Source organism: Haemaphysalis longicornis, unplaced genomic scaffold (genome assembly GCF_048455015.1).
Source record: "Haemaphysalis longicornis isolate Haplotype H1 unplaced genomic scaffold, Haemaphysalis longicornis Haplotype H1 scaffold_7, whole genome shotgun sequence".
Classification (NCBI taxonomy): domain Eukaryota; kingdom Metazoa; phylum Arthropoda; class Arachnida; order Ixodida; family Ixodidae; genus Haemaphysalis; species Haemaphysalis longicornis.
Genome location: NW_027526422.1, coordinates 159,141,095 through 159,165,180, shown reverse-complemented (window position 1 = coordinate 159,165,180; position 24,086 = coordinate 159,141,095). Strand labels below are relative to the sequence as shown.

At 49.0% G+C, this 24,086-nt stretch overlaps 1 pseudogene; it reads right to left on the bottom strand.

Moving 5' to 3' along the window:
- Positions 1 to 540: 540 nt before the first annotated feature.
- Positions 541 to 24,086, bottom strand: part of LOC144146626 (uncharacterized) — a 114,304-nt pseudogene continuing 90,758 nt past the window's right edge.

Genomic DNA, 24,086 nt, shown 5'->3' with positions numbered 1-24,086 from the left:
AGGTCGGGCGTCGTGTCCCTGGCCACGGAGTTTCCGATCCTCGTAGGATCCGTCGGGTCCGTGATGAGGGTGAAGCCCAGGTCTATTGTGTCTTGAAACAGATCTCGCCCCTTGGCCAATTGCTTGCTATATCTCCATGCCGGGTGCGCCGCGTTGAAGTCCCCGCATGCGACGAGCCTGTGGGTCCCCGCCATGGTGCTGGCTTTGTGCAGGAGTGTCTTGAACTTTTGTTTTCTGTGCGAAGGGCTACTGTAGACGTTAAGAAGAAAGGTGCTGTTCTTGTGTTTCTTGCCCGAAACGGCCTCGATGAGAGTGTATTCTATTTTACTCTTGTGCAATTCGTGTTCGATGAAGGTGACTCCCTTGCGAACCAATGTACATACTCCTCTACCGCCGGTGACCTCCGGAGACTTGGTGTAAGCCCTGTAACCGGGGAGAGATACCGCGTCGGTGCGAGTCTCTTGTATCATGATTATATCAGGCTTGCGTGCTACTTGTGTAATGTGTTGCTGCAAGACAGCCCTCTTGCTAGCGAAACCGTTACAGTTCCAGTGCCAGGTCACCAGACCCTTCACTGCTGCTGTTGTTGCTGTTGATGGAGCGGCCATGATTGTACTGCTGCGTTGTGATTTGCTGTATGGCGTTCGCTAGCTGCTGATATGTCTGCTCGATGTCGGCGAACTTGTCGAAAATCATTTTAGTGAAGGTTGTCTTAATATAGTCCTCGAGGCCATTAAGGTGTTTTTCGATTCGATCGACCTTGTCTTCCAGGTTGTCCACCCTATCGTTGAGCTTGCGCTCCTTCAGGTTCTCGATCGCTCGTCTCTTGGGCGCCGGTTCCTTCGCTGCGGATGTTGGTGGTACAGCACTGCTGTTGCTGGGTGTGGGCGAAACCAGCGTCCGTCTCAATGAAAAAGCCGCCAACGTGACGCGGCTTCTAAAGAGGCATGACAAAGGAGAACCTAATCACGCTCGTCGAATCCATCATCACCCAAATCGCCTACGTTACAGCCTACCACATTTGGCCGTGACACGAACGCAACAACAAAAAAACGCCACCATCATAAGATCGCACAAAATGGCGCAGGGCCTGCTCAAGTCCAGGAGCACGATCCGCTTCTTACTTTTTGGGATACACAACACGTTCAAAAAATAGCCGAAGCACAACGCGCCGCTCAACTGTAGCGGCTGTTCACGATGAGCCAGCAGGAAGATAATGAATGACCTGGGAATAGGACGCTCGGACGCGTCGGAGGCGAAGCTCCCAGTCCCAGAAGAGGTCCTATGCCACACCAGAATCAACCCCATACCCAGGAACATGAATCCCGGGTACAACGAGAGAAGAATAGCGGCAAGGCCAAAGCTCTCAAAGCCCTGCACGCCAACGAGGAGCACAGCGAATACGTGGACAGGGCTAATTACCCACGGAACGCCTTCACAGCGGTCGTCATCATGGCGTCTACCACGAGTACGCTAGTGAGCTTCAGAAGCGCCGGAGCGAAACATGCGGAGCAGGTAGCCATCGCCCTGGCCTACGCCGACGCAGACTGCCACATGGTGGTGAGTGACTCGAGACAGGTGTTCCGAAACTTCGCCAAAGGCAAAATTTGCCGGAAGGCCAAGCGGGAATTGCGAGCGGCCAAACTGCGGTCACAGAAAAGTGAGAATCAAGTAAGCGGTTCCTGGCGCAAGCGGGCGACGCGTCGGAACGCAACGAGAAATACTGTAACACGGCACTCGCAGTGGCGCGAGAACTGACAAACCGCTACCCTGCGACGGACCGTCGGACGTGGTCCGGAGCCGAGAACCGCATGAAGGACTACAACGACATCACGAAGGCCTACCGCCTGGCTTAGAGGATTCTCCCTACCACGCACCCAAGGTGGTATTGCTGAGCGGAAGCGGTACTACTGAGACAGTTCCAGGCCGGATCGCTACCCAGCAAGGGCTGATGCATTGCGTGCAACCCGAGACATACCGGAACTGATGGTCGGCCGGATGGAGACGGCAGACCGCACGCACATCTTGTGGGACTGCATCAAACACCCAGAGGAAGCAAGATCACGAACGATCCGTCCGCGGATCGAAGCAGCCGCAAAGGGACGCGACCAAGACCCACCTCTCTGGGCCGTCCAGGAGGTCGTCGGGGCGCTTGAAAGGCAGGGACGCGCGCTGAGTAACGGCAATCCCGAAGGCACCGTAGGCCACGTAGGTTGCGCTGGCGCCAAACTGCAGGCAAAAGTGATTGATTGATTGTAGGGTTTAACGCGCCGACGCAACGAAGGCGATGAGGCGCGCTGTAGTGGAGGGCTCCGGATTATTTTTGACCACCTGGGTTCTTTAACGTGCGCCGAAATCTCGTACACACGGCCGTTTTTGCTTTTCGCCTCCATCAGAAAAGCGGCCGCCACGGCCGGGTATAAAACCTGCGACCTCGTGCTCAGCAGCGCAACGCCTTAGCCACTGATCCACCGGCAGGCAAAACTAATGTTTGTTCTAATCCCATCGAATAGGTTACTTTAGTAGGCTGGCGCAATCTGCTTGCAATTTCAGTGAAGCTTTTGTTTCGTCTAAGCACTTGCTTTCACAGTTGCCACAAGTGACCCAAGAGTGCGACCCTGCTCTTAATGCTCCAGAGACCGTTAGTGAAGTCAAGGGGGTTCTTCAGATAATGAAGCACGCCCCGAAGCTAGACCTGAAGCTCTGCCTGGAACATTTTACCTTGTCTTTTGGGATTTTGTTGCATCGCACCTAACAAATGTCCTGTTGCACTGCTTACTACTCAATACATTTCCCGTCTTTCCGAGCAGGACGCATCGTCTTTATTCCAAAGAAGGCTATATTTTGGAAGAGAGCGTTGTTCACATTTTGGCCGCTCTTTTAATATCACTAGTGCCCCTTTATTGTAGCAACAGAATTATTAAGGAAAGTTGGGGCGCATTGGCCTCTTTCTTTTTGCTTGGTCACTTGCGAGATTTTATGTGGCACCTGAAACGGGGGTTACCGCGACGCGTGATTGACGTTAGAGCTTTGGGGTAAGACGCAGATCGGTGTACCCAGTTGCATATTCCAAAAAACAAACAAACACCTGGTCCAGAAATGCGTCGTGGCCCGGTCATTCTGGGCTGTTGTGCACTGTGGATGTTGAGGACTAGGAATTGGGTGATGTAAAAAAAGAAGGCACTGCCGCAGAGGCTGTTTTTGTGCCTGCTAATACAATCGGACCTCACTAAAACGAAGTAGTATCGGGACAGTAATTTACTTGATTATATTTGATTTACGTTGTAACAGTAGAGCTAAACATAGGCTCAAACCAGTAGGTAATCTAGCTGCCTCAAACGTACTCAGTATAGAAATGAATATTTTGATCTTTGAACATTGAGTAAACAAAGTAACACTTATCTTTCTCCTTGTGGCATATGAACCTCAATGAACCAAAAAATAAAAAAGGAAATTCACACCGAACAAAGTCGATTTGACGAAACTGTGCTGGTTTGCTATATGTTCGAGGGAAGATGTGATGTTCATCTGGTGGCTATTCACAGCAATGAGCCGGATGAAGTATACCGCAGCGTCCGCGAAAAAAGGGCCTTTTTTCTGCAGTTTCGGATGACGGGAGTTTTTCCAAGTAGCTTCTCAGCCTACCGGCCAAATATCTCTTCTTTATATCAGATACCCAGGCAGCACAGGACTGTTTGGTCTAAAACAGGCCGGTGTACTTTGGCCGGTGATTTTCTGTCCGGCCGTTTTCCGGCAGCCATGTTCGGCCCATGTCCTAATGTGGGCCTTATGGCCGTATACGGCCGTACTCCCATGGTTGTCCAACGGCCAGTGTCCGTCGGTCAGTCGACCGGCTTACGGCCATACGACCAGATTCCAGCCGTAGGGCTCCGGCCATTCCAAAGCCACCCGTGTGCGGCCGAAGTACGTCCGCCGGAGGACAGCCGAGATACGGTCGTCGGACTCCAGCCGGACTAAAGCTGCCGGAAATACGGCCGTGCTACGGGCATTGGAGTTCAGCCACAGTACGTTAACTGTACTGAGGCCGGTCACTGCATGTCGCGCAAGCAGATGACTCATTCGCGCAGTGCAGTACAGCACAAACCCAGCATTTTGGGTCCAATGCAGCCACATCAAAGTGAGCTCGCGCGCAACCACCAGCCGTCAAGCTTTCAGCGCAGCCTTGCTTAATTACCAGCCTCAGTTGACAGCAAAATTTGTTTATTAAACAGTGCTCACAAATTGTCGTTCCTTCAATTGCTGTGCCTCTTTTACTGCCGAACACAGAAAATATTCAGTTCTTTGTAGAGCTTGAATAGATGTATTGTCCAGGTCCTGATATCCTGTGTGGGGTGGCTTACCTGTAATAAACGGGGAAAGAGGAGGTGGAGGGGGGGGGGGGGGTGGCGGAGGGCGCATACTTTAGTGGGTTGAATTTCAGAGAGATAAATTGCGCCGCTTTTAGCCAATTTCTTTTAGGGCAATATCCCGGAACACTTTCATGCTATGACTACATAAACTATTTTATAACAGTTGCTTGACCAATTTTGATGTATATAAACCGGTGTGAATGCCTTTACGAAGCGTTTTGGTTCTCAACAAAACACTCAGGAGCATTTATTATAACTCCTTCAGAAAAAAGTATGTCCATTTTTTGCCCATTTTTCTTGCAAAGACATTTTCTACTCGATCAACTTTTCTGATGATCTTGCGCAGGGCTGATCCTAAGAAGGAGCGAACAGGTACTTTTATTTTCGATCTATTTTAATGTTGTTTTCATGAGTATACGTCCACACCACTTAATAGTCCAAAACAGCTTAATTTTCTTCTAATGTCATACTACGTTCCAAACATTCTAGACGCGTTGCGAATGACGCCCTGCTTCAGGCGGCTGCAGTTGTATCCCTCTGTGTTAACGCAAGAAAAGGCGTAAAATTAGAGTTACATAATTTGTTTCAAACCAATAACATAGCAATGGTAGCATGCATATAGGTGACCTTGCATACTGCAACGAATAGGGTAATAAATATTTTATTGGTCAAGGTTGAATGCGTAGGGTTCTCAACCCGTCGGAGGCAAACTTGCGCCTCTGGAAGTTTGTTTATTTTTTTTATTTTCATTTATTTATTTATTTATGTATTTATTTACTTATTTTTATTCATTTATTTATTCATTGTTTTATTTATTTGTTTATTTATTTATTTATTCGATGCCTGCTTGCCTTTGCATGCATTACAGAAGGGAGATACATAACACTAAGCATTAAATATGAGACAAAATAACAAAATAATTCTACAAAGCGCGCTGAAAATCGCCAATATAAACAGTTAATGCAATCATACGTTGAAGATAATTACACTGCAGTATTGATGTAAAATAAAATGAATCGCGCAAGGCGTCACCTTTACAGGAAAGTTAATCATTTGCTTTAAGCTAGCGGTCCCACTTTGCGATATGTAGAATGGCGCTTGGACATACTTATCCCCTTCTACTCCAGTTTTCGAATGATAGATATTACGAAAAAAGTTCAACCTGTGGTTTCGTCTGTGATCTTCCACGTCCTGCCATTTCAGTTTACTTTTACTTTCTTTCTCTCATGCTAAGTTGAGCGTGCCAATTACCTAATACCAATCGCACTGACATATTCTGTATGTTTTCGGGTGTATCAACCAGCTCTTTGGTGTAGGGATCCACGAAAACACATGCGTACTCCAAGATTGAGCGCACATGAGTGAAATACGGTTGTTCTTTTCAGTTAGATGGAGGTTCACTGAAATTTCGTTTCAGAAAGCCAAAAACATATGCAGCCGTAACTTTTATGGTGTGAACCTGCCTATTTAACCTCTAACCACTCCCTAAATTAACTCCTAGGTATTTATATTCCTCGGCCGTTGTCACAGCAGCATAATTTACGATATACTTATTCAATTGGAATGAAGGTTTTCTTGTAAAGGTGCCGTTAACACACTGTTTAACACCCAAAAACTTTTCTGAATCAGCACACCAGGATATTATTAAATTCGAATAAAGCTGCAGGTATACGGAATCACGTTCATTCGCTATAGTCCGGTAAACTACACAGTACTTTTGAACAAAGGTATAAGGCCAATAGTAATAACAATGCAAAAACCGATTCATTCAGTTCATAGGATGAAATGTACTACGCAGAAGGTGATATGGAACACCATCTGTCACCCGGTTCCTTAAATTAGGGTGCACTGTCGGAAGATATGGGGAGTCGACTCCAGAGAGCCAACAAACCCCACCGAATCCACAGGGCACAGGTGACAAAGGGGGTGGCCGTCTGATGTGCGGCTTTCGCCGACCAGAGCGGCAAGAATGAGCAAGAGCCCTGAACGAAAAACAGCACAAAGACTTATATTTAGACAGGCAAGTTACAAACACAAGCCCGAGGTAACGGATCGATAATGACAGACAACTTAGATGGAATTCAAATGCAAGAAACAGTCAAATTAGACAAAATGATACCAACAGGAGCGCTAACAAATGAATATTACGAAGCGTAGCAGTTAACAAAAAAAGAAAACGAACAGTTCGATGCTTACGAGAGACTGAGTCCCAGTATATTCACCGACCGGGCCGGACGATGCACCGCTGTCGGAGGCGATTCGGCTACCTGGGAAGCGCGGCTTCGTTGTAGGCCAGGCCGTCCGGGACGATCACGGTGATTCGAGGCCCGGGAGTACGTTGGAGTCCTCCAGGGTGCGGGTCACCGATGGTGTGATGCACAAACTGACAGGTGCCGTTGTCACATCATGACTGCCAAACGTAGCTGGTTTGCTTAGGCGCGGCTTCTCTTTTTATAACCATTCCGGCGCGGAGATGGAGAGCACAACACACAACGCGCCCGCCGCCGTCAGCGAATAACTTCACTCTTCTCCCTTCTAGAATCATCGACGCTCTTTTTTAGCACTGTCAAGGCCACGCGTACCTCCTCGAAAGTACTGGAAGCTTCGACGAAACGGGAGCGGCGGAGGTTTTATTTTCGTTGTTTTCTCGCCGGCTAGCCGGCGAGTGATCGTGTTACCGTCTCTTCGTTCGAGAAAGCTCCGTATTGTCTCGGGGCGAATGGAACCGAACTGAATGAATCGAACGACTGCAAGAAGAATAATTAGGCGCTGTACAAATGAAATGAAAAATTTATAAGGTACTTTTAGACGTCGTACGCTTGAGTTTGTGACCCCATCATTTGCTTTTTTGCAGTCCAAGAATATACAGTCAACCACTTTAAGCTAATCTATTGCAAGAGCCAAATCGTACGTGAACTCAACAATCTGCGTTGAGCAAGAAAATCCTGACAAAATCCATGTTTCCTAGGATGCTGGCGATTATGTCTAATAAAATGAGTCATATCCCAAGAGTAGCTGAGCTCACCTTCAAACATCGGAACTAAATTAACAGCTAGGCTTCGTCAGTGACAAGGCTCTGTTGTTATCGCAAATTTAAAGTAATTTTTTTTTCTAAATAGGCAGTCGTAAAATCCCATCAAGTAACATAGTTCAGGGCATGAAGTTGATCCTACCAATGCACGAGCGAGTCTCTTCTACGTTTATCACCAACAACATAGTGCAATATTTTTTGTCGCAGTTTAATTCTAAGCAGAATAACTTGCGCTTTTGCTCGCACTTGCCTTTCTTTGGTGGGGAGTCCTTGAAATGGTGGCGCTTTACCTCCTGCGTGGTGGCCGCTTGCTCGACGCCCTTGAAGGCCAGTTATTTTGGTGAACCATCTCCATCTCGGATCGGACATCTCTGCCGGGTCGATGTCTCCAATGCTCTCCATTTCTTGAGGGGGCGAATAGCCTCGAGCTGATGCGTCGACGAAGCCGGCGGCAGAGGCGTGGTAGCGGCGATGACTGGCGAGGCTTAGCTCACCCGTCGGTGTGGCACAGTCTTCTTGTGGCAATAAATGACATTTCGATGGCCTAAAAGGTTCCCTGCTAACGTCTAGTGAGTCCTTGCACCTTGCCCGTTCACCGAGAACACTCATTACTGTTTGACAAACGATTTTCGTTCATTTAAAACGTAGAAACACGGAGCGGATGAAAAACGCGTCTCCGACGTTCGTCTCACTAACGGCCTTTTCTCCCCCCAGGAAAAAAACGGTCGGTCTCCTTTGTCTGTACATGAATTCTCGGCGCCCAGGCGCGTGCCGTTGTTCGGCTGTATGGCGTTTGCCGAAAAAATGACGTATAACCAGATACCTTACGTAGGCCGCTCTCCTCTTGAACACCGGTTGCCAAACATTCTGTGGCAATTCGCTTGCCGTACTTCGGCCGAGGACAGCTAACCGAATGAAAAACGTATATTCTGGGGCCGTACGTCAGCCGGTATCCATCATAACACTGGTTGCCGGATATTCTACCGCCGGACGCGCGGTTCACCGTTGAAACAACGAATGCACGGCAGCCGCGCTCCGGCCAGTCTCCTTTCGAACACAAACTGCCGCAAGAATACGTATATTCTGTGGCCGGTCGCTTGGCGTGCTTCGGCCGATTACCGCTTCCCGAAGAAAAAACGGATGCCCTAAGGCCGTACTTCGGCCGTTCTCTTTCTCAACATCGGCAGCCGTAGGAGAACTGAATATCTGGCAGCTGGTTAGCTGCCGTTGTGCGTCCGGACACGGGCGGACGGAAAAATGCCGAAGCGCTGGTTGCCGAATGTTGGCCGTTCAACGCATGATCAGTGGCTGCCAGAACCTGGATGCTGGCCGGACATGCCAGAAAGCCGCCATAGACGGGCCGGTCTTCGGGCACACTTTCTGTGCCGCCTGGGTAGGGCGCGCGGCTTTAACAGTTTCGCTTTCGTTATAAAAGAATCAGTGTAATTTAAATAAAACGGAACAAACCAAAGTTCGTATTTAGTTGGCTATAGCCAATAATTCGCTATTACATTGTCTGTTATAACAAGGTTCAACTCTAGTGGCGAAACCGCTGAGAAGCGGTCGCAAGTGGCTACCGTCGGGAAGTTCGGTTTTGCCTATTGGAGGACCTCTTCTTCCCCGGAGAGGGGCAGTAAAGATGGTTGTGGTTCGTTTCCCCGAAGTCCGGTGTTAATCAGGAACCCAATCGCCCGGGCTCCGGTTGATTTCGCAGGAGGCTGGCAGGGCGATGGTGTTGTAGTTCTTCGAGACGGCGGTCGAATTGACGAACGCAAGGCGTTGAGATTGATTAACTGAAACGAAAGTTTATATATACAGTTCTTCGAGACGGCGGTCGAATTGACGAACGCAAGGCGTTGAGATTGATTAACTGAAACGAAAGTTTATATATACAGCTATTTACAGTAGGATAACTGGGTACATGAGTAGTAAAAGAAAAAACTACGAACTTCGGCTAGACGCTAGCTCCGAGTGCGCACAAATCACTCCAGCTTCTGAACTTCGTCTAACTCTCCTATTCTCGGAGCGTACACAAACCGCTCAATAAACGATGACCGAGACTCTGCCTCGCCGCAAGATCCGTCTAGTTGCCCGGTACGGCGCTGCACCCTAAACCTCCGACGCGATCTTAACCTCGACTAGGGGGCTTACAAATCCCAACCTAGCTTTAACGGTCGAGACTCCTTGTCCCGCCGGGAACTGCCCAGCTCGGCGCTCAGACAAGAACGATTTCGAACGGCCAAGTTCGGCCTTATAAAACCTCGAGATCACCCTCTCTCGGGAACGCCCCTGTAGCTTTCGTACACGCCTAAGGGAGTGCCCAAATTCACGCAGACAGCTGTCACTCAGCACGCAACGGTATATTCAATGAGGCACCGCCACCTTTGGGTGAACGGCACGCTCGCAGACGAGCATGGGCGCGTAACCCCGCGGGGTGAGAGCGAAAGGCGGCGACAGTGCACTGGGCGGGCCAGGGCGCGTTAACAGTGGTGACTCGCGGGGCGCGCGCTTCCACGCCGGTAATCCCACCACCTCCGCGCGTCACGCAGACGGTTCCCGGAATCCGGCGGCGCTGCCTGCTTTCTCAATAGGGGATTATCCCTGTGGTGTGCGGTGGGCCAGACAATCCGTCTCCGGTGTGCGCCGTTACGACTTGGCGATGGCTGCAGCGCAGTGTTGGCAGTGCTACGTCGCTAGACAGAGTGGCGGGTTCTCACGCGCAGTCTGCGCGCCTGGCCACCGACCGCATAGGTGGACCTGACAACTCCCCCCTTTAAGAGGGTTACTGGACCTCTTGGTTCAATGAATCCGAAAAAAATTTAAAAGGGCCACTCATTTCATCTCTCCTTCAGCTATAACAGCAGAACCAATAAACAGAAAAAAAAAAACCACGCGGAAGGAGCTAGGTATAACCACAAACGAGCCCCCTGTCATTTCTGCCGCTGATCCGAACCCTCTCTCGCCTAAACAACAAACACAACCTATTCACTAGCCGTCAACAGGGACGGAATACTCTAGCAAACCGGAAACACACAAAAAAAACTAAACACGCCAAGTGCGAGTAAAAAGAAATTGGGTCATGTCTCCGGGGTGCGTAAACGTCACGAACAACGAGACAACTCAACCTATAACACTGATGCGCGCTATAAGTGCAAACACGCACAATCATTCCGGCACTCCACAACAAGAACAAAAGGAATAAGGACTGGCAAAGAACACGGGCAATTTCGGAGTCAACAAAAATAAAACGTTAAGAAAGTTTGCATTGCCACTATGCGCACGCGCGCGAACGTCCTTCTTGGTGGCGTAGCCTGATAACGTTCTTTCAGGAATGTTCGGCTGTGCTTTGGCTCACTTTCGGTGCACAGAAAGTTCAGTTCGGTGCGCGGATCGATCAATTCGGTGCACGGATCGAGCACTTAAGGCATCTCGTCACGCACAACCGCGGCACACACACACACACACACACGACCAACGAAAAAGGACGGGTGAACGGGAACGTTCACGTCCGTCGTGGCTGTGTTAAGGCTCGGAGGCAATTCAATACTAGCCTCTTCAAGCAACAATCTGAAAGCGGGGAAGTGCATTCGCGTAATTCCAGCCCCCTCTGCAGATGATCGAGACCGCGTAGCGTTGCAATATCAACGCAAGTCTCGACAATTTAGCCCCATGAGGCGAACACAACTTCGGGGAACACGGAGTGGTATCCCAAAATGCGACACCGTTTCCTGCCCCATAGGCCACGCGGCCATGCCTCTCCAGTGCCCCAACGTACGGCAATGCCGCGTGCTGGCGGCGTGAGCGAAGGGTTGGTGCTGGAGCAGAATGGCGGCCCGTGAAAGCGACGACCTTCTCGTGATCACTCTTTTCCTTGCGCACAAACGCCCCACAACAACAACCTCACAGGCACCTGTCATTACCAAAAACCGCTCGTGCACGCTAGGTGAATTCTGAGCAGCGGCCTGACAAAGACAGTTTTTCGGCTGTCCCAGCACGCACTCATCCTGGCACAACGGAGAACTAGGGCCTGTGACACACTGCCAGGTCGCAGAACTTAGTGCGTCAACACATCCAGCGTGGCTTTCGAGTAAATCTCGGTAATGGCCGCAACCAACACTAAAGCTACGAAGCTCTATCTTAGACACCGGTTTCCCGAGATCGCCGATAGCGTCTCGTTCCTCTGTTTCAACTGTAGCTGCCTTCTCACATGGGTTTTTCCTCTCCTCTCTAACCTCCTCGGGAGCTCTCATTCTTGGTTTCGCCGTCTCCACGCCTGCGTTTTGGTGTTCTCCATCAGCCTCCTCGATTACACTCTCACCATCAAGACTACCTAACCCACGCGACTTCTCCGTATCGCTCCTACCCTCGTCAAATGCTCTCACCTCCTTATCCTCCGCATTCTCGCGTTCTCTCTCACTTTCTCTCCTCCTTTCTGCATGTTCAACCCAGTCTACCTTCTCAGCTCCCTTATCCGCCCTTAACTCCTGCTTTTCCTCAGCCTGATCATCAACTCTATCTCTTTTTCGCTCCATCTCGTCACATGCTTTCTCGTCTTCTCAATCTCTTCTCTTATGGGCGAGCGCCTGAACGCCCGACACGGAGTTCACCTTCTCGTGCAACTTTCGATAGGAATTTAGAGCGCGGTGGGCCCCAAGACTTTCCTGTGCGACGCCAATCTCCTCCGGTCCACCGATTAGAGTTTCGGTACTGCCCGCGCTGGCAAGTTCGGCATGTATTGGCTCAGTGTCTGGTGCGAACGTAACTTGCGGCCTTACACTCGCAACAACCCTTGACTCTGCTCTTATACCGAACGCGCTCGCTTGAACACTCCTCATGCTCTATTCCCTTTCCGAACAGCTGTTCCCAGCTGAGTCGCTCGCGTCCTGTACGCAGCCACGGCCGCTTATCTCGTCCTCACGCGGCTTGAAATTCAAAAACAGGCTGCTCTCGTTCGACTTTGCTGTCAATGCATAACTGGGCCTGTTCGAAGGGTTCTGTCTCATGGGCTGCAGCTGTATCCCCAAACTGTGCCTGCGAGGCTGCTCGTCATGTTCGAACATCACTTCATTACACCGCTCCACGGTATCGTCGGACGCGCTTTCCTCGTCACTCCTCATCCCAATGTCCGTCTCCACGCGTTCGACACCGGCGGAAATGCCAGCCTCGTGTAGGGAGTCACGGCTGCTTACTTTGTCATCGCAATATTCAACTTCCAAACATTCGCCGGAACCATTACACTTCGCTGTCGCCATACAACTGGCTGGTTCTGTGCCCCATTGTTTCTGCTCGCGGGTGTCTGAGCGCAAGGGCGTCTACCTTCTCCGCTCCAGCTCCAACTCATCATCATCATCATCCTCACCTGCCTATCTACGCCCACTGTAGGGCAAAGGCATCTCCCATTATTCTCCAATTACCTCGGTCCTTTGCCAACTGTGACCAATTTATCCCCGCAAACTTCTTGATCTCATCTGCCCATCTAACTTTCTGCCTCCCCCTGAAACGCTTGCCTTCTCTAAGGGATCCACTCTGTTACCCTTAATGACCAGCGGTTATCTTGCCTTCGCTTTAAATGCCCTGCCCACGTCCATTTCTTCTTCTTAATTTCTACTAATATGTCTTTAACACCAGTTTGCTCCCTGATTCAGTCCGCTCTCTTCTTGTCCCTTAATGTTACACCTATCATTTTCCGCTAATTGGCCGCTGAATCGTTCTCAATTTAAGTTGAACCCTCTTAGTGAGCCTCCAAGTTTCTGCCCCGTAGGTCGGTACCGGTAAGATGCAGCTGTCATACACTTTCTTCTTCAGTGACAATGGTAGTCTGCAATTCATTATCTGAGAATGTCTGCCATATGAACCCCACCCCATTCTGATCCTTCTAATTATCTCTGTCTCATGGTTGGGATCTGGGGTCACAACTTGGCCTAAGTACATATATTCGCTTATTACCTCCACTGCCTCGCCACCTATCGCAAACCGCTGTGCTGTGCCGAGGTTATTGATCATTACTTTAGTTTTCTGCATATTAATTTTCAGGCCCACGGTTCTACTCTGTTCGCCCAGTGCAAAAAGCATGCTTTGCAATTCGTCCCCCGAATTAGCAAGGCAACGTCATCAGCAAATCTGAGGTTACTGAGGTATTCTCCATTAACCCTTACTCCCACCTGTTCCCAATCCAATGTTCTGAATACTTCTTATAAACATGCTGTGAATAACATTGGAGAGATTGTGTCTCCTTGTCTGACACCGTTCCTTATAGGTATTTTACTGTTCTCCCTATGGAGGATGATGGTAGCTGTAGACCCAGCTCCAACAGATACCTCCGCAACCGCTCTTCAGATTCGAGCCGTAGTTTTTGTATACGCTCCTTCGTATACGCTCTCGCGCCTCTCTTCTGTCCCTCTCCGCCGCCTCTCATGCTCTTTCTTCCTGGCACTCCGCCGCTTCGCGCGCTCTTTCCTCCGCTTGTCGCGTTTCTTTTCTCTCTCGTTCCTGAAACTCCAATTCCATTCGTCTAATAATTATTGTTTTGGACTCCGCTTGGACCACCCCTTCTGCCGCTGGTCATCCTTGAGGTGGCGCCTCATGCGTCTGACCATTACCGTCTCTTTTCTCCATGTTCGCCAGCATGCTCCGCGTGACTACCATGCAACCCCAGACAGCCTACACCGCCACAACGAAGCGCAAGAAATCCCACTCACCCGCACTTTCGGTGGTCGTCTGCCGCGTCGTTGGCCGCGTGCGCTGGCTTGGCTCTGCCGCTCCACTCCGCGCGAAGCTCGGCTGCTGCCGATGAAGGCGGGCTTGCGTCCGCTTGCTGCCCCTGGTTGTGGCCTGGTGATTTCTTCTGCCAAATCCTGTCGGCTGCGCCAGTAAAGATGGTTGTGGTTTGTTTCCCCGAAGTCCGGTGTCCATCAGGAACCCAATCGCCCGGGCTCCGGTTGATTTGGCAGGAGGCTGGCAGGGCGATGGTGTTGAAGTTCTTGGAGATGGCGGTCGTATTGACGAACTCGAGGCGTTGAGGTTATGTGTAACGAAAGTTTATATACAGCTATTTACAGTAGGATAACTAGGTACGTGAGTAGTGAAAGGAAAAACTTCGAACTTCAGCTAGACGCTAGCTCCGAGTGCGCACAAACCACTCGAGCTCCTCAACTTCGTCTAACTCTCCTATTCTCGGAGCGTACAGAATCCGCTCGAGAAACGACGGCCGAGTCTCTGTCTCGCCGCAAGATCCGTCTAGTTACCCGGTACCGCGCTGCACCCTAAACCTCCTACGCGATCCTAACCTTGACTAGGGGGCTCACAAATACAAACCTAGCTTTAACGGTCGAGAATCCTTGTCCCGCCGGGAACTGCCCAGCTCGGCGCTCAGACAAACACGATTTCGAACGGCCAAGTTCGGCCTTATAAAACCTCGAGATCACCCTCTCTCGGGAACGCCCCTGTAGCTTTCCTACACGCGTAAGGGAGTGCCCAAATTCACGCAGACAGCTGTCACTTAGCACGCCATGGTATATTCAATGAGGCACCGCTACCTTCGGGTGAACGGCACGCTCGCAGACGAGCAGGTGCGCGTGACTCCGCGGGGTGAGAGCGAAAGGCGGCGACAGTGCACTGGACCGGCCAGGGTGCGTTAACAATCGTGTCTCGCGCGGCGCGCACTTCGACGCCGGTAATCCCACCACGTCCGCGCGTCACGCAGACGGTTCCCGGAATCCGGCGGCTCTCTGCTTTCTCAATGAGGGATTATCCCTGTGGTGTGCGGTGGGCCAGACAATCCGTCTCCCGTGTGCCCCGTGACGACTTGGCGATGGCTGCAGCGCAGTGTTGGCAGTGCTACGTCGCTAGACAGAGTGGCGGGTTCTCACGCGCAGCCTGCGCGCCTGGCCACTTACCGCATAAGTGGACCTTACAGGGGGAGTTCCTCAAGCAGTGGCCATGTGCTTTTGTTTCTGTGCAGGAAGGGCGAGTAGCTCTTACTTTCAAACATAGGTGATTCTCCTTTGGAGAATATATATTTCATTTACTTTTGTATTTAGCTATACATGTGGTTGTATATTATCATTCCCACGAACACATAGCTAACGTGGCTGTGCTTACCATCGTCAGGGTGTGTATATACCTGTAGGCATGCACTTTTTACGAGTGTTCTGTGTCGTGTGTTTCTAGTGTGAGGCTTTGTGCCTCTTGTGAAATAAACTTTTTAAAAAGAGAGACGGACGGAGGGGCAGATGTACATGTGCTCAAAAATGTAAACGGAGCACAGTTTCGTGAAAAACAATATTTTACATTTTATGCGGCTGTCAGCATAAATTGAATAAGTGCGCCCTGAATTTAGTTTACAATGGCTGTCTTGAAAAGTCTTTAAGATGTTTCTGGCTAAACACATGTCGCAGAAATCCACTGATAATCTCCAACCCGTGTTTTGTTTAACTTTTGGGCACCTGTACGGACCACAATTTTCGGGTTCAAGTAGCCCACGAAGGACTATGGTCTTTAAAAAGAGCACAGGGGAACAGCGCCAGCAGCGCGCCCTTCACCGCATTGCCGCAGCGCAAGCTTCAATGTCGGGCCGACCCTTCAGAGGTCTATTGATGGTGATTTAAGGAAGCAAGCCGCATTACTAGCATTTAAAGGAAAAGTGTGATAAACCAAGCCGAACCTGTCTCTTTCGTCACTGCTCGGCATAAATTTGTGACTAAACTGACACATATTTGAGTAAACCAGTTCAGAAATACGGCCTTATTGCTGCGTGATAAACACTTTCACATACACGCCATGGCTGCCCCTGTTCAGACTTACCAGTCAACCTTCCCCACATTGTGTGTAGGGGCGACAATTTTTAACAGCAGACGTTTTTAGGGTTTATTTTCATCTCTGCCTGGCGTCGTTAAAAACTCGGCACAGCAAAATGGCGACGAGGAAAATGCTAAACCAGAAAGGGTGAGGGAATCAGATACGTTTCCCTCGCCATTGGCATTTTTCCTCAACCTTCCCTGACCCTTGGACAGTGGTGAGGAAGCAAGAAGACGAGGAATAGGTCTGGGGATGGGCGCCTCGCGAAAAAAAATGCTTCCTGTGTGGCAAACGGAACTGGGTCCCAAGCGTTACGAGACCGGAGCCTATACCATTGCGCTTTAATCACATTGAAGGCCCTCAGAATTTTCTTCGGGTCGCGCTACGAACGGTTGCGTTGGCTTTGGAGATTGGCTGGTTTGGAGTGTACATGTTCTCGATTGGAAATGTGCACGTTGGGGATTGGCTGCGCTAGTGAATACGTAAGCTCTGACGTGCGGATATTCGCCTACTTGAGAAAGTCTGTTTGCGGTCGGCAGCCTCAGCGTCCGCCCTACCAATAAGATGGGTACACATAAGAAAGGCGAAGTTCAAGCTTGAAGAATACCACCAGCTCCGTTGTTTTCTCAGTCTTCTCATCTCAATTGGGAGGGTAGGCGAATTTTCATGCGGAATGCTTCACTCTGCGTTTATTTTATTAAATGCTTCAATTTTAATGAGAAAGGTGGATTTAAAACTAAAAACGTTATTGCCATTGGGAGGCAATTCAAGAGTTTATGCTTAGAAGAAAGTGCTAGCTCTGAATATAGTTTCCCTACGTTGCTGGCGGCGAACTACCAATCTTCTGGTGACGGCTGCACATAAAATTTCAGTGCAATCTGTTAAAACGTCAGGGAACGTGGTTACTTGAGAAGAAACGACGCGCCGAAAGAGCAGTAATATCCGATAGCAGTTGCAATCACGTTTTTTCTAAAAACCCCACAAGGATTCGTAATCATTTATGCAAGTAAATGGTTTTATTTAGCGCTGACTATTGTCGCGATGATAGTGACTTTCAGGGCGCGTGTTTCTCTCCAAGCCCCTTTAGCATGCACCTTCCCACGAACAGATAAAATTGTAACTGTTTTCTTCTTCAGAGATAAGTTTGTACTGGTAGATTAAGAGCTATCTCTGTAGGTTGGTGATAGAATTTCGAGTTGAACGAAAGTGGCAAAGTAACCGTTTATGAATGTAGTAACCGTATCATAAATGTCTCTTGATGCTAAGTTGTATGATGCTAAGTTCGTTGAGGCGTTCACGTCATTGATTCGGAGATGATGGCAGAGGAGAAACACCCACGCACCGGTGCGCATTGTTCATGGTTGTGCCTTACAACTTCCCCCAAGCGCATAGTTTCGTCGTTTTCCCGTGAAACAACAGCTACGGTTCTCCTTTTTATGGAGCGCATGCGACTCTATTGACACGCGTGTCCTTAAGAGAGCCTGCTTAACTACGACGCACCACCCCACTCTCGCACTAGCTTTGTGCAGTTTCAGCACCAGCTGCGCCAGCTGTTTTTTTTCAGTATTGTTGCTGACAAATCCCGTCGTGTTCGTATACGAGCAGCTTTTCGCAGTTAATATTTCGAGTGCTGCACTTAAATAGCGCGCTCAGGTAGATATACATCCGGGGCTGCCCTGCTTCCAACTGACACCTGTCGTCGCGACAGCTGCAATAAAACGGTTCAGTATCCGCTGTTCAAATCCTACGAGCAGTAGCCACTGTGTTTTAGTGGGCCCACTGGCTTTTACGTTGCACAGCAAACACGCATCGGCGTTTCACTGCAAAGCGAAACCTCCTGATGGCTCACCCTGCCGACTACGCGGCTTTCTTGTTGTTCACGGGTGCTGGCGTAGGCGTGGGATGGTACTTTTCCTTGAAGAAGGATATTCTGCCTGCTTCTGTCACCGATGAAATCTTCCTGGGGAGCAACTCTTTGCACGTCCTTCTCCTTGGTCTATCTATCCTCGCGAGCATCACATCAGCCACGGGCGCAATCGGACTGCCGGCATATTCATACGCGCACGGATTTCACATTTGGTGGACTGTTCCATTGAATTTAATACTAATTCCACTGGCCGTAAAAGTAGTGCTGCCAGTTTTCTACAAGCTGGAGATCACATCTGTGTTTCAGGTAAGCCGGGTTTCTCGATGGCTTCCATCTTTTCACACACCATAATGGCAGATCGTTTTCTTTGAGGTTAATTTAGTACGTATAAATACTGCAGGCGCAGGTTGGAACATTTTCTGCGATAAAAAATGCACTCTATGTTTCTTGTGGGGTTAGAAGCAAACTGCATAACTTCTTATTACCCAAAAACCTAACAGACTTCTTGGCGTGGCAATGTGGGGCAAAGCAAAAACTTATTGCTGAGAAACTAAGAGTGTTTCTAGAACATTGTATTTCACATGGCTAAGATATTACCCCCAATATTTATGTACACCGAAAAAATCCTTGAGTGCCAGTGAAAGGAAGCCATAACCTTGAGACCATCAGGATTTTTTTCAAAATAAACTATACTAGAATAGCATCTATCCACTTAATGCCGGTAGGAAGATGTAAGCAATGGGTCAACGAAGATGATTTGAGGCAATCACCACTAAACAAGACGTTAAATATAAACTGCTTTCAAAATACAAGCCTGTTTCCTTTTAGCTACATTTACTCTCATCTTCTTCAGTGCTTTGCCTTGACGATTAACTGAGGTGCAGTGCGGTGTCATAGCGCGCTTTTTCAAACGCTAAAAACCTTGGCATTATTTTACTCTATGAAACTAGGATTACTTTTAGAGTGCCCCTGGTTTTTGATGGAAACAACTTGGTTGTTTAATTTAGGTTGTGAGTGTGTACAGCGGTTCGAATATAGTTAAATATCTCTCGAATTTGTAAATGGCTCGTTGTGGGTGAGCTCATAGAAACTCAGTCACAGCGAACACTTTTGTACTCACATTTAAAAGTATTTATTATACATATCATATTAACAACCTTAACATGGTTACAAGCTTAGCGTGACGAAGCCTCGTACTGCGAGGTTTTTTTGGCTCATTATTCACCAGAAACAAAGGTCATCCCCCAGGTAAAAAAGAAAAATATCCGCAAAAATTTGGGGTGGTTTTAAGCGCACCTTGTACTGTCCAGCATGTGCCTGGTTACAAAACAATCAATAACCCCTCCCCTCCCTCCCCCGAAGGCAAAGAATACAAGATAGGCAAAGAATGCAAGATCTGCCAGCAAAACCAGTTCATAAGCCGGGTACCAGTAAAGAGCTGCACGTGGAAGATGATAGCATCGTGATCATTGCGCGTGTTCTAACATGAAGAGGAGCAGAGCTGCCATAGTGGAAAGGGTAAAGGGAGATAAGCGTGTGAAGGTGGGGTGCTTCCCCGGTCAAACGATGGAGACGGTGATGACTCGAGAGAAGGGGAAGCTGGCGTTGTCCAGTGAAGCTAGAAACCTTGTGGTGATTGCCGCGGGGCTTAACGATGTTCTAAAGGGAGAGGAGGGAAAACTTGGCAGAGATAGCGAAGGGGGCAAAGGACCTGCGGGCGACTGCCTCAAATGTGCTCATTGCAGTCTCCACCGTGCCGGAAGTGATGAAGCAGGGCGTGCACACCCAACGGTCAGTACTCGCTGCTAACAGCAAGATCGTGAGGCGCGGTCGGGAACTTGAGCTTGAAGTGAGACGTGAACAGGGTAGTGGGAAGCATTGGAAAGAGGCAACCTTTCAGTGGGACGGGGTTCACTTCAGCCCCAGGCTAGGAAACAAGGTGGAATGGCGCCTAGAGAGAAGGGTGGTAGCTTCTTTAAAGGGCCCCGCGCTGCTAAGGAAGGCAAACTTGGAGACAAAGGGGAACCGAGGGACACACGCACACTCAACGCTGGGAGGCAGCCAGCCCTAGAGCTAACCGGAGAGCCTACAGACATAACTGAGAGCGTTGACAGAAGCGATTTAAGTGGAAACACAAGAGCGAACAATTTTGTAAAACACAAAAATAGACCCCGGAAACGTAAAGGGAAAAACAAATGCAATAAATACTTAATCAGCTACATATATATGCAGAAAGGCAGAAAGCCTGATACGTTGGAAGAAATTCAAAACCAACTTGAACGGGAAGAAATAAACCTGTACGCTTTAGCCGAGACTCAGCTCCGGACCTAGAAGCCCCATCTTTCGTAGACAACTATGTTTGGGAAGGTTGCAACAGGACCACAGGAATGAAGAGAGGGGGAGGTGTTGACATGCTCATTAAACAAGAGACCTACTGGCAGATAGTGCATGAAAGCTGTAAAGAGCATCTATGGGTTAGAGGCACCATAGAAGGGAAAAATACATGGTTAGGAGGGGTGTATCTGTGGACCGGAAGTAGTGCTAGGGAGGAAAATGAGGAAATGGTAAGCTGTTTGAGAAGAGATATAAACGAGTGGAAAGATTTGGGTGAAATAATCTTAGATATATGAATGCCCCCATAGAAGGTGTGGATGGATACACAGACCACGACGGTTCTCTAGTGATATATCTATGTCAAAAAAGCCGGCTTTTAATAGTAAACACGGAAAGCAAGTGCGACGGACAAGTAACGTTGGAAAGCGGTAACAGACAGTCCAGCATAGACTATAGTCTTGTTTATTTGTTAGAGTTTGGGTTGGGGTGAGTTGGTAGCGGTAATCCATGACTTCGTGTAGCGCCAACAAAACGACAAGGACAAAGGGGGCGACGGGTACGAGCGCTAACTTCCAACTGAGTTTATTGAATAAATGCGTGAATTTAAAAACACTTATCAAAAGAAACAAAGATACGAAAGAACAGAAAAAAGAGGTCACACCCCCCCCCCTCAGATAGCCAATCTCCTTATCGGGTAAGGCCACGGATGGCGCGGACACGCAACCATTCCCCAGGCATGCTTTTTCGGCACCCTCGATTATTTCTCGTGTCTTTCTGTTGGCGTGATGAGCGATGACGGCACAACTATCTTTGTTTTATTTGATAAGTGTTTTTATATTCACGCATTTTTTCAATAAATTCAGTTGGAAGTTACCGATTGTACCCGACGCCCCCTTTATCCTTGTCGTTTTGTTGGCGCTACACGAAGTCATAGTCTATTTGATTGATTGTAGGGTTTTACACGTCGACGCAGCGCAGGAGATGAGGCGCGCCGTAGTGGAGGGCTCCGGATTAATTTTGACCACCTGAAGATCTTTCACGTGCGCCGAAATCTCGTACACATGGACAGTTTTCGCCTCGATCAGAAAAGCGGCCGCTGCGGCCGGGAATCGAGCCCGCGACCTCGTGCTCAGCAGCACAACGCCTTAGCAACTGAGCCACCGCGGCGGGTTGACTATAGTCTAGTATCCGAGACAGTTTACGAAAGGTTGCGGGAAATGAGGATAGATGAAAATGTAACAGACAGCTTAGGATGCGACCACAAGCGGCTTCCCTTGCACTTTGGAGGCGCAACCCGTACAAATTTAGTAATAGGTGCAATCGGAGGAACTAATTTCAACAATAAGCAGTTAAAGACCATCGCTTATAGAATGGAAGATGAAATCAATAAATAACTAGGCAAAAATTCGGATTACGACGAAATGGTGGCGTTCATAAAGGTTAAGATGAATGAAGCAAAGCAAAAAAACTGATGGAAAGGGAAGAGAAAGCCGAGAAGCTGATGGAGTCAGGAATTATAAGCGGCTATTGACCAGCGAAGAAAGGCGTTGAGAGAACATAAAGAAGCAAAAAATCAGTGCCCTTCCACCCTGTGAAGAAGGATGGCCTGCAAAGCTGGAAGCCGTCCACAGAGTGCACGAAACAAAATGCGTTTGTCTAATTTGTGGTGGAGCATATTTCCTAGCCAATTATCTGAATGAACCTCTTATGGATCCAAGCTCTGTTCTTGGAGATAAACATGGAACTGCCTGTGCCCCTCCCTCGCAGTAAGCATCTTACTGTTTGTGTAAGGCCGGGTTCAGACTGTTGCCGCAACTGTCGTAATGACTTTCAAGAGGGACGTTATTTGATGTCTCAGCCAACCAAACTGGGTGACATGGCATTTTTACGTCCATTGATCACAATACGTGTTTTGCGTTGCTAATCTGAACACAGCCTAATACACAAACAAATCCGCTCTACCACTAAGGACTCCGCAGAGGTCCCACTGGGCCTGTTTAACGTCCGCGTTTAAATCTCGTACCAGCACAACCGACATGCCATCCATCAGTACGGGCGTGACACCTGTAGCTGTGCGTGCGCGCTTTCCCTCCTCTATTCACCACTACAACCTTCGCACACACAAACCCGCAACCGGTCATGTGCGCGTGCTTAGAAGGGACAGACGCCGCGACGACGTGTTTCGTTCGTTTTAGGGGGCAGCACCTTGGCAGCCGTTCAATGGGCTTCGCGGAAGCGGCGTTTGTTTATGTACGCGTAACCGAATGAGCGAACGCAGCACCGACGAAAGAGAAGAAACGGAGAGGAGCGTCTAGCGAAGGGTGAAGTGGACGATGTCAGTGTGGCTACGGCGTCATCTGTCTCACTGCCTTTCCCTCACACGGGTTTCATGTGCAGCCACCACGAAGCGCCCTTTTCTTGACCTTCCGCAGACGCTGTTTCATTCTTCGCTAATCCAAACCACGTGATGTTTGCGCGGTAGGTTCAAACACGATATGCAACAACACGCTCGCAGCTACCATGTGCAAAGCTCATCCGAACCACGTGACATTTGCGCGGGAGGTTCAAACACGATTTGCAAAATGCTGGCCGGCGGCGGCGGGGCACTGTGAGGTAGCAGCAGAGTAGCGCACGCCGCCTTAGGTTCACTGATCAGGCGAACAATTCCTGAGACGCAGCAGAAAATCGCTGTTCCCGAGAAGACTTCAGCTCGCGCTGCGCCCAAATTTATACTAGGAAGTGTAGCAATCGTCAGTCCGTTTTTTACGCCCATCCGTGCTTCAGTTTATTTTTGCAATCATCTGATAACGGCATACCCCCGCTAGCTGCCCACTGCACAACTTGCCCACGGGGCATCGGTGGAAGCGAGGGGGACAATAGTTGTAAAAAAGGTGTCAGCGGTGGTGAGTAGCCCCGGAGCGGCGCCGAGTAAATCGATGACACCGGAATGAAAACTGGGGGGAGGGTGGGGGGTGGGCGGGTTAGACATATACTGCTTTGCAGTAAAAGAACTGCTATAGAACGGGAGGTAGTGAAGGAAAAATGGGATATCTACCGGGGGAAAAACTAGAAGAGCAGAAAATGGTGGAAGCTAAGATCAAGCAGAAAAGCGAACACTGGGTGGCGGAAATACGGAAGGACAAAAGCTCATCTAAGAAGTTTTGGAACCATGTAAAATTACTAAGCTCAAAAAACGATATTCATAAAAATTATTCATTGACGAGGAGGCGAAACATTTACAAGGGATAATCTAGACAATAATTAGTCTAGACAAGACAGGCGATTGGATGATAACTTGTTCATGATAACGCAATGCATTGAAATTGCGGAAGCGCAGAATAGACCAATATGAATTACGTTCTTGGGCATCAAAGGGGCATATGACAATTTAAACACAGAGCGGCTGTGGAAAAGTATGACACTATAGGGATTAGTTCCATATAGCAATCTCTAAAGACAATAGAGTGCACCTCACATGGGAGTGGCAGAAATGGACCCAGCAGGTGAACACCTGTCGGGGACTGCAACAGGGATGCCCTTTGAGCCCAATACTTTTTATGACTAAATGCACGGTTAGAAAAGAAATTGGAAGAAAGTCAAGTAGGGTTCAGCCTAACCCATATGCAGCAAGGCGAAGAGGTACAACAGGGTATTCCGTAAAGGTTATACGCAGACGACATTGATCTTT